Source organism: Rana temporaria, chromosome 3 (assembly GCF_905171775.1).
Source record: "Rana temporaria chromosome 3, aRanTem1.1, whole genome shotgun sequence".
Classification (NCBI taxonomy): domain Eukaryota; kingdom Metazoa; phylum Chordata; class Amphibia; order Anura; family Ranidae; genus Rana; species Rana temporaria.
The window spans coordinates 254,291,232-254,301,886 of record NC_053491.1 but is presented as its reverse complement, the minus strand read 5'-3'; the positions used below and the strand labels follow the sequence as shown (position 1 = coordinate 254,301,886).

General features: G+C 41.9%; 1 protein-coding gene across 3 annotated transcripts in view; it reads left to right on the top strand.

Moving 5' to 3' along the window:
• The first annotated feature begins 984 nt into the window (after positions 1–984).
• SH3RF2 (SH3 domain containing ring finger 2) overlaps positions 985–10,655 on the top strand; it is a 201,161-nt gene continuing 191,490 nt past the window's right edge. The window contains exons 1-2 of one of the 3 annotated variants that reach the window (XM_040344588.1): positions 986–1,124; positions 8,285–8,364. The gene's annotated coding sequence lies outside the window, so the exon portion shown is untranslated. Of the gene's footprint in view, positions 1,125–8,284; positions 8,365–10,655 lie in introns of all 3 variants that reach the window. The other 2 variants (XM_040344589.1, XM_040344586.1) reach the window with 2 other exon arrangements.

Below are 10,655 nucleotides of genomic sequence, written 5' to 3'. Positions count from 1 at the left end.
TTTTCTACTGGTGAGAAGTTATCTCATCTACGCTCTCCACTGCTTGTTCTACTACCTGGACTGCCTTATCCTGAACCATATATGATTTTATAGAGTTGTAATTCCCACTTACTGCTTGATGTTTTTTTGCTCTTTTTCTCCCCATTACTCCTTCATACTCCTCACCTAGTAGTTAATTACCAACCCACAATCCCTAAACTGCAGAAACTACAACTATCGAATCTCAATCTCAGTCTACCTCAATCCACACATCTATGCTACTCAGCAAATCAATGATTCGGCTATGCAGGGGCTTATACAAGTGGCTATACATAAATAAATATGCAAGTACCTATTCAAATAATTATGCAGGTGGTTATGCAAATAATTAAGCAGATAATTATGCAGATATGCAGGTAGATGTGCAGTTGCTATACAGATGGACATGCAAATAAAGATGCAGCTAGCTTTGCAGGCAGGTATGCAGGTGGATATGTAGATGGGTATCCAGGTGGGTATGTAGATAACTATGCAGATAAGTATGCAGTCAAATAATAAGGACATTTTTACCTCCTGAGTACAGCTAGAAAAATGTTATGCCCATCTCTTCTCTGAAGCTAAGAGTTGTATTTTAAGTAATGTTGACAGATGACATGTCAATCTGTTAACTTACACACACACACACACACACACACCCATCCCTCATTTTGGTTTGAATAGTATGTTGGTACTTATATCTTGAATTTATTTCATATTTAAGATAAACAGAAATTTGCAGTAATAGCGTCATAAAAAGATATCCTTGTAAAATGCTGTAATCATACACTCCGTAGCTGGAAAAAATGTTGTTAGACAGAAGTACACTGTCCAAACTTGTTTTATTGCAAATATTACACCAGTTATTCAAGAATATTTCCCAGTTTCTCGTGTTTATGAATCATCAGTATCCTTGTAGATATTAATGCTACAGTCACAACTTCCTATTGGGAATCACGCCAATCATCTGAATGGGTTGTGAAGAGTTAAAAGGGCTGTGCATGTAAGTTACGAGGTTCAAGCAAACTATGTGGGAGTTTTCAATGCAGTCACAGCTTCAGGAACAAAGCTGGTTTGTCTCTTGAGAAGTCGTCTATTGCAATGAAAAGGTTAGTTATTGAATAAAAACTAATTTGGTGTTCAGACTGACACACTGTAATTGGCGCAGCAACATTAAATGTGAATTTGCACTCTCAGGATGAATTCACTCTAAGATGTGTTAGGATGTATTGATCAAAGAGTAACATAATTTTATGTTAGGTGAATATGACCCAATGGAGTGTAAAGCTTCAGTACTGTACATTTTGTTTCTAGGACTGAACTTCATAAAATGTTACTTATATATAGCTACCAATAATAGAAACAAACTAATTACATTAAATAAGGAATATTATTTGACATGTATTGAAAAACATCCCTGGCTGTATCAAAAGACTGCAACAACGCAGAGTGTATCAAAAGTAAAAATATGTAATATTGTTGTATATGGGGTCTGGGACAGCTGACCTGTGAGTATACAACATGATTTAGAATGTCTTTACCAAATGTATTTTCATTACATGCTAGAAAAAGCCTCTTCACACAGGAATATGAGATATAAGGATAAGATTCCAGTTCTATGTTTACTTTAGAGTAGGTTTATAAGCTTGTTAAAGTAGATGTACCTAGCCAGATTTTGGTTTACACAGATTTTCTATTTAATAACTATAATTGCCTGTGGAGTGGCCATTGAATAAGAAATTCCCAAAAATTACTGTAGTAATTAGAGACCACTAACATGCCATGTTTCCTAATAAATCCAGAAATTGAGGATGCCTTCACACCTGTTGATAACATGTTGTTGTGGTAACACACAGTCAAAATTCTGTACAGTTTTTACCAAAACGCATACATTGTATGATGTGTGGTGTGTTGTGGTGTCGTTCCTTTCATGCTTTAAAAAAAATTCTAAAGGTTTTTATTTTTTTATTCCATTGCTGTGTGTTAGCAGCCTGTTCTTAAAGCGGAGCTCCACCCGATTTTTAAGTCATTTGTAATATTTCTAATGCTAAAAAACAATACCGAAATGGATATTTAAGTTTAATAAATATGTACATTACCTGAGTTCTTCGTTTGCCTTCCGGTCTGGAGCCTTCGGGTTTTCCTCGGGTTATTCTTATTTCCTGTCCCGCGCTGTGTCTTCTGGGAGCTTGTTTCATAGCTCCCTTGTTGTCCTATTCTGGCCTAGACGAAACATTGCGTGATTTCGGGGACCAGGACGAACCACGCCTGCCATTGCTATGGCAACACAGACACTGACGCCCATGGTCCGCGCTGCGTGTGTGCATGCGCGAGATCGATCGGTGGATGCTGGGAACACAGCATCACCAGAACCAGGAAGTCCCTGCCCGTATCTAATGCCCACACTACAAATGGCAACGGAAGGAATATACGTTTTTCTTCAGCACACAAAGGGAGCGGAGCGGACGTTAGAGCGGAGAGAAGTAAGTTTATTTAAGCCCTGCAATTAGCTATGTAACTAGACTTAAACAAAAAAAAAACGTAATTGCATGGGAGATCCGCTTTAAAGTGTAACATCATCCCTAAGGGAAAGATTCACTTTTCTGCCTCCCCCTCCTCTTTAACTTTTGGGCATTTTTTTTGGGGGGGGGGGTGGAGCAGGCATGTGGTTTTGACAGATCTCCGCTCCCGCTTCTGCCCAGATTGCCTAGGTGATCCGAGAAGAAGTTTGGCCCCGCCTTCTGTGCCCGCAGCCTTTTGGGACATATCACAAGTGCCGAAAAGCTGTGGGACCATTATCAGGATGCAGCATGCCTCACGCATGCATAGTGGGAAGCCGTCTGTGAAGCCACAAGGAGTCACAGCCAACTTCCCACACTTAGCATGGTGGTACCACAGACCCGAAGACCACTAAAGGACTGGCCTGGGTGAGAACCAAGCTTGATTCCCTAGACAAGTAAGTGTCCTTTTATTAAAAGTCAGCAGCTACAGTATTTGTAGCTGCAAACTTTAAAAAAAAAATGTGGGGGAGGTGGCTGAAGAACCAACGAGTTGGCTGCCATAAAGCAACGTTTGTTAAAGTGGTTGTAGTGGCTGTTGGTTTTTTACCTTTTTCATCCTATGCAGGAAGGTTAAAAAACCTTCTGTGTACTGCTCTTTTCATAGCCCCCTAATACTCACCTGAGCCCCCTGCCGTCAGGGCCGGACTTACCATTGGGCTTGACTGGGCTCAATCCCATGGGCCCCGCCCAATAGGGGGCCCTGGATGGCAACCCCCCTTTTTTTTATAAAATTTTTTACATTTTTTTTATTAAAGGGCTCAGAGGTCCCCAGGGCCCCATGTGGCAACCCCCCCCCCCGGTTCCCCTCTTCCAGGGGGCCCATGCCTTAAGCTGTGTAAGGGGCCCCAAAATTCCTGATGGCAGCCCTGCGCTTACCTCCCAACACGCACGGATTCTGCGGGACTTTCCCGCACAGTCAACTTCTTCCCGCAGTCCTGCGAAAGGGTTAATTTTCAAGCAATGCAAGAGGAGGCAGCACAGAAGCAGGAGGAACCGGAGCGGTGTGTGGAGGACTGTGGCTGCTGAAGAGAAGAAAGCCGACAGCTGAGCTAATGACAATCTGTGGCCCTGGCTGTCGGCACAGGTGAGAGGCACTCCCCCTCGCTCAACAACTGCAAAACCCCCCTGTGTGTGAACATCTGCTGAAGGGAAGAGAGCCGATACATTCCGTGCACAGGTGAGAGGCACCCCCCCCAGCTCAGCAACTTTAATGCGCACCCCCCGCTCAACAACTTTAATGCGCCCCCCTGCTCAACAACTTCAATTCGCCCCCCCCGCTCAACAACTATGATCCCCCCCTCGCTCAACATCTTCGATCTCCCCCCAATTCTCGGCGCCAGGGGGCCCCTTCAACACTCAAGCCCAGGGTCCCCCACCACCCTAAGTCCTGCCCTGCCTCTCGTTCTAGCTATGTGCACAGCAGCCTTGCCTGTCTTGTGTCTTTTTCTCTCCGTATTGGCTGAGACACAGCAGCATGAGCCACTGGCTCCCACTGCTGTCAATCACAGCCAGTAAGCCAATGAGGAGAGAGCAGGGCCGAGCTGCGGCTCTGTGTCTTATGGACGCATAGAGTGGGGCTTTGGAGAAAGTACGCACCAGTTTCCCCAAAGCAAGCGGCTTACTATTAGGATCACTGGACAAGTGGGAGGAGCCAGGAGCCCCAGCAGGGGACCTGAGAAGAAGAGGATTACACAGAGCAGGTAAGTATACCATGTTTGTTATTTATTTTATTTTTTGAAACAAACCTTTTATATCACTTTAATGCTCAATATACTGCAAGTTAAAGGGGTTGTAAAGGCTTCTGTTTTTTCACCTTAATGCATCCTATGCATTAAGGTAAAAAAACACAAGCCTTTACACCCCCATTTTACTTACCTGAGCCCCTTCATCTCCTCGGCAGGGATGCGCCGTCATTCTCTCCATGTGGTTCCAGCTCTTGATTGAATAGATTGACAGCAGCGCAGCCATTGGCTCCCGCTGCTGTCAATCAAATCCAATGATGCAGGCGATTGGGGGCGGGGCCGAGTCCGGCATTCGTGTCTATGGATGCAAATGCTAGACTCAGGAGCGTAACCATAAGGTAACCCCCTTGGGAGAGCCCTTCTCCTAGGGGCTTATCCAATACGGGGAGGAGCCGCGAGAACCACTGAGGGACTCCAGAATAGGATGTTCGGGGCCACTCTGTGCAAAACGAGCTGCACAGTGGAGGTAAGTATGACATGTTTGTTTTTTAAAACAAATTAAAATAAACCTTTACAATCACTTTAAAGGCCATGCAATAACACACCACAAAGGAGTACACTGAGGTTTATAAATACAACTCTGACACTGCTTGGAAGACTGGAACACATGATCTGTTGATGGTCCTTAAGTACTGGTTTTGTAAAACAGTGAATTAGCGAACACACCTATATGTGGCATTCACAGATTTTGAAAACATGTTAGCAGGATTGCCAACTGATCCCTTTTTCTGATATATCCAAGTTATAGGATTTCCATAGATTTAGGTAGTTTCTTACAGTACCTGCCTTAAAAACAGTGGGGCAGATTCACATAGAAATAGATGGGCGCAGCGTATCAGAGATACGCTATGCCGCTGTAACTTTCTTTTGGCGGGTTCGAATCCCCAAAGAATTTGCGCCGTAAGTTACGGCGGCGTAGTGTATCTCTGGCGGCGGAATTCAAATCAGCGATTAGGGGGCGTGTTTCATTTAAATGAAGTGCTTCCCCGCGCCGAATGAACTGCGCATGCTCCGTTTCTAAATTTCTCGCCGTGCATTGCGCTAAATGACGTCGCAACAACGTCATTTTTTTTAACTTAGACGTGAATTACGTCCATCCCGATTCACGGACGACTTCTGCTAATAAAAAAAAATTCACAATTTCGACGCGGGAACGACGGCCATACTTAACATGGCAAGTCTAACTATACGCCGCAAAACAGCAGCTTTAACTATACGCCAGAAAAAGCCGACTAGAGACGACGTAAGAGAATGCGACGGCCGCGCGTATGTTGGTGGATCATCGGAAATAGCTAATTTGCATACCCAACGCGGAAAACAACGTGAACGCCACCCAGCGGACGCCGAAGTATTGCATTTTAGATCCGAAGGCGTATGAGGACGTACACCTGTCGGATCTAACCCAGATGCCGTCGTATCTTGGTTTGAGGATTCAAACCAAAGATACAACGCAGGTAATTTGAAAGTACGTACGCCGGCGTACTCGCTCTGAGGATCTGCCCCAGAGTGCATAGTTTTTCCCTGTCACTCACTTAAAAGAATGAGTTTGCATCCCAGCACACTAGAGCGTTTTTCATTAGTCGGCTGCAAAAAATGTTGCCTATTTGGGTTAAAACATACAGGAAACATGAGCTAATAGAATTTACATATACTGTATGTTAATTAGCACAGAAATTTGAAACCAATAGCAGCAAAAATGGACTTCCCTTTACCGCGGTCACAATCAATTTAAATGTGGCTTCTCTGGGTTACTCCACTTTGCACATATACAGTGTCTTACTACATACATCTAACAATGTTAGCAGCTGTTTCAGATCAACTAAAATGTTGGTAATCTTGCACTAAATCTGTATAGAGCACCTAATAACAATCATAAGTTTTGCACATTTGTGTACAGAGGACAAGCTGTCTAATTTTATGACAATAATATTTAGCAAATTTGTAATTGTTTTTAAGCTTTATGTAATACAACTTAAAACTAGGCTTACTGGACCAATACATAAAATGGCAGCTTACTGCTTACAATGAGTATATTGAATATATAGAAATATTGCATAGGCATTTTTGAGTGTGATGCGCTGGACTAGTGCATTTGGTTGGCTTTTTCATGCTGCATGTATAGTATAGTACGGAGATATGCAATTAGCGGACCTCCAGCTGTTGCAGAACTACAATTCCAATGAGGCATAGCAAGACTCTGACAGCCACAAGCATGACACCAGAGTCAGAGGCATGATGGGACTTGTAGTTTTGCAACAGCTGGAGGTCCGCTAATTGCATATCCCTGGTATAGTAGGTGAGGTTGAAAAAAGACACAAGTCCATCAAGTGCAACCTATGTGTGTGATTTTATGTCAGTATTACTTTGTTTATCCCTGTATGATGTGGTTGTTCAGGTGTATATCTAATAGTTTTTGGAAATTATTGTTACCCCCTTCTAAAACCACTGCCTGTGCAAGAGAATTCCACATCCCAACCACTTTTACAGTAAAGAACCCTCTATGCAGTTTAAGGTTGAACAGCTTTTCTTCTAATTTAAGTGTCTTATTCCCTTTCGCAGAAAAGTTTAATCCCTATTGTGGGGTCACCAGTACGGTATTTGTACATTGAAATCATATCCCCTCTCAAGCGTCTCTTCTCCAGAGAGAATAAGTTCAGTGCTTGTAATCTTTCCTCATAAATAAGGTCCTCCAGTCACTTTGTTAGTTTTGTTGCCCTTCTCTGGACTCTCTCCAGTTCCAGCACATCCTTCCTGAGGACTGGTGCCCACAACTGGACGGCATACTCCAGGTGCAGCCGTGCAAGAAGCTTTGTAGAGTGGGAGAAATATTTTTTGATCTCTAGAGTTAATCCCCTTTTTAATGCATGCCGATATTCTGTTTGCTTTGCTTGCCATTGCTGAGCCTGTCATCTACTAGGACCCCCGGGTCCTTTTCCATCCTAGATTCCCCCAGAGGTTCTCCCCCCGTGTATAGATTGCATTCATATGTTTGCCACCCAAATGCATTATTTTACATATTTCTACATTAAACCTCATTTGCCATGTAGCTGCCCACCCCATTAATTTGTTCAGATCTTCTTGCAAGGCTTCAACATCCTGCGGAGAAGTTATCGCCCTCCTTAGCTTAGTATCATACGCAAAATACTGAGATTGAGCTGTTTATGCCATCCTTCAGGTCATTTATGAATAAATTAAATAGGATTAGTCCCGGGACAGACCCCTGGGGGACCCCACTTTCCACCTGGACCATTCCGAGTACTCCCCATTTATCAGTACCCTCTGAACTTGCCCCTGTAGCCAGTTTTCAATCTATGTACTCACCCTATGGTCCATGCCAATGGACCTTATGCTTGTACAGTAAACGTTTATGGGGAACTGTATCAAATGCTTTTGCAAAATCGAAATGCACCACGTCTACGGGCCTTCCTTTTTCTAGATGGCAACTCACCTCCTAGAAGCTTAATAGATTGGTTTGGTTTTGGTTTCTTCATGAATCCATGCTGATTACTGCTAATGATACCGTTGTGATTACTAAAAATCTTGTATATAGTCCCTTATCATACCCCCCAAGAGCTTGCATACTATTGATGTTAGGCTAACTGGTCTGTAATTTCCAGGGATTTATCTTGACCCTTTTTTAAATATTGGTGCTACATTGACTTTTCTTCAATCTGCTGGTACCATTCCAGCTGCTTTACTTTAAAATTAGTAGGAAGACGAAGTAAAATGTATGCAGGCTGATTGAACAACTTTGTCACTATTCACACAAGTATCTTTTAATAATCGACAGCTGGTCCATAAGGGGTGCCTTCACCCTAATCTTTATGCGGGGAGACGGGCGCATAGATTTCTACCAGTCTCTTTTTTTAAGCACATGATTAGAGCCTGAGGCTTTAATTGGCTTCAAAAAGGTTAAGCCCACCCACTTGTGACCTTAGAGAATCAATATTCGTTATTGTCTTCCAGCTTCTCCTCCCAGCCAATCAGGATAGAATGCAGGTCTTAAAACCAGATTGACCGAGTAGGGAAGCCACAGCCTTGATGAGGTAAGTGTGGATCTGCCAGTGGAGTTTATTTGCGCCCCCCCCCAAAAAATAGAGCGCCAGCCGTCACAGTTTTTAATGGTGTACAAAAACAAATAACGCAAAGAATCATTGCATGTATGAAATGTGGTAATGATAAATCATCTTTGTGAAAAAATCAAAACTTTCCACATATTTATTTTATTTCCTGTTGCACAAAATAGCTGAACCCACAATTTTAGTAATTTGGTATAACATTTTTAATGGCCAGTGGATGTATTCCAAGTAGTCTGCGTTAAAACCCCTTGTATCGCTTTACTATATTGTAAAATATCATTATTTTAATAAAAATATCATCTTAAAAAAAAAAAACTGTATCATATTTAGAGAGCACAGCTTTTGCTATACTGGCATTAGGGATGAACAAAAAATTGCCTCTTATTAGCCACATTAGTTTATAATCTTTTCCCACAAAAACACACACAAAATGAAAAAAAAAAAAGAGTACTCGATGGCCCCCCCCCAAAAAAAAACTGAACTCAAAAATAATTAAATACACTTAATTTCTGCAGATACCCTAAAAACACCCCTGAATGCTAAAAAAAAGAAAACGTATTTATTTAAGCAAATTTTGCCTAAGCAGAGTACATTTAAGAGTTTCTGTTTAGGTGAAATGTTCCTGACTTCAAAACCAGCTTCTCTGAAATTACTACATTTCTCCCTAGTTAGCATATAAAAGTACATTAATGCATGCCTTGTATGTTGACAGCAGTTGCTAATTATGATGTATTGAAGGTAATTCCCTAAAACCCTTTTGAATTCTATTGAAGTTGGTACATAGATAATGGATACCTAGTCCTGCATGGCAATTTAGGTCAAAATTTCAGGTTAAGACATGAATTCCAAATAACTGATATCACTGGAATTCTTATAAACCCTGGTCTTGGTTCAATTACTTTAACATGTTACATTCTACAAATGAAGTTAAGACTGTGTTAAATCTGCACCTTTCCCCCATAAACTTACATTAACCCCCCCCCCCCCCCCCCCAACAAATTTATATTTTCTGAAAGAACCCCTGAAGAATAAAATGGTAGCAATTGCAATTTTTTATGTCACTTGGTATTTGTCCAAAAAAAATTCTTACATACATACATACATACATTTTAGTACACACGAGAATATTATAGTACAATTTTTTTCACAAAAATATAGGCATAAAGTACCGTAAATGGATACCAAGCTTAAAAATTGTACACTGTCATGCAACTACATTAAATGGCATGGCGTGGTTCAATTGCTTGTCTACATACACATGCATGCCCAACATGTGCTTTGGATATATATTTTATTACAGTTTTTTTTATAGCAGCCTGAATCACTAGACATGATTGCCAAAAAAAATACAATACCAAGCTCACAGCGGCAGATGCTTGCTTTAGCCCCTTGAATACCAAGACATTTATAAATTTACATTGGTAAACAAGGGGCTAAAGTGTATCAAAACCCAAAAACGAAAATGTAATATATTGCACTAGTCCAAACATGTGGTGGCTGCATGCATTTTTTTTTTTTTTACAAACACTTTTTTTTTATATGTGGTGATCATGCCAGTTACACTGCTAAACACAAGAAGGTACCCCACTATGTGAGTGAGTGAGAGACTTGTAAAGCGCAACACATGTATCCATTTCATGGGTAAGGAACCCCTTGACCTCAGAAGAGATGGGTTTTAATCTTTCTCCTGAAGGCCAAATGGTCCGACTCCAGTCAGATGGTGGTTGGTAGTGCATTCCACAGGGCGAGGTCCCTGGACTGCAAATCTTTGATCTCCTTTGGACTTGTATCTGGCTTTGGGTATCTGGAGTAGGTTTTGATTGGTGGATCGCAGAATGCGATTGGGGTTATGGGCTTTTATTTTTTCGCATAGATATTGGGGGGCGTTGCCTTGAATACACTTATGAATTAGACAGAGTGCCTTGAAAGTGATTCTGTCTTTTACTGGCAACCAATGAATGGATCTCAGTGAAGGTGAGATTGATTCCCATGGTTTTTTTCCAGTCACTAGTCGAGCGGCCGTATTTTGAACGACTTGCAGACGAGTGATTTGGTATTTGGGGAGTCCTAGATAGAGGGCATTTGCGTAGTCGAGTCTGGAATTGATGATTGTTCCCACCACGACTGCAATGTCCTCTTTCGGGATAAAGGGCGTGAGTCTGCGTAGTAGGCGCAGCAGATGGTGGGATCCGCTGACTACTGACCCTATTTGTGCATCCATTGTCATGTAGGTATCGAAAAATGACTCAGAGACTTTT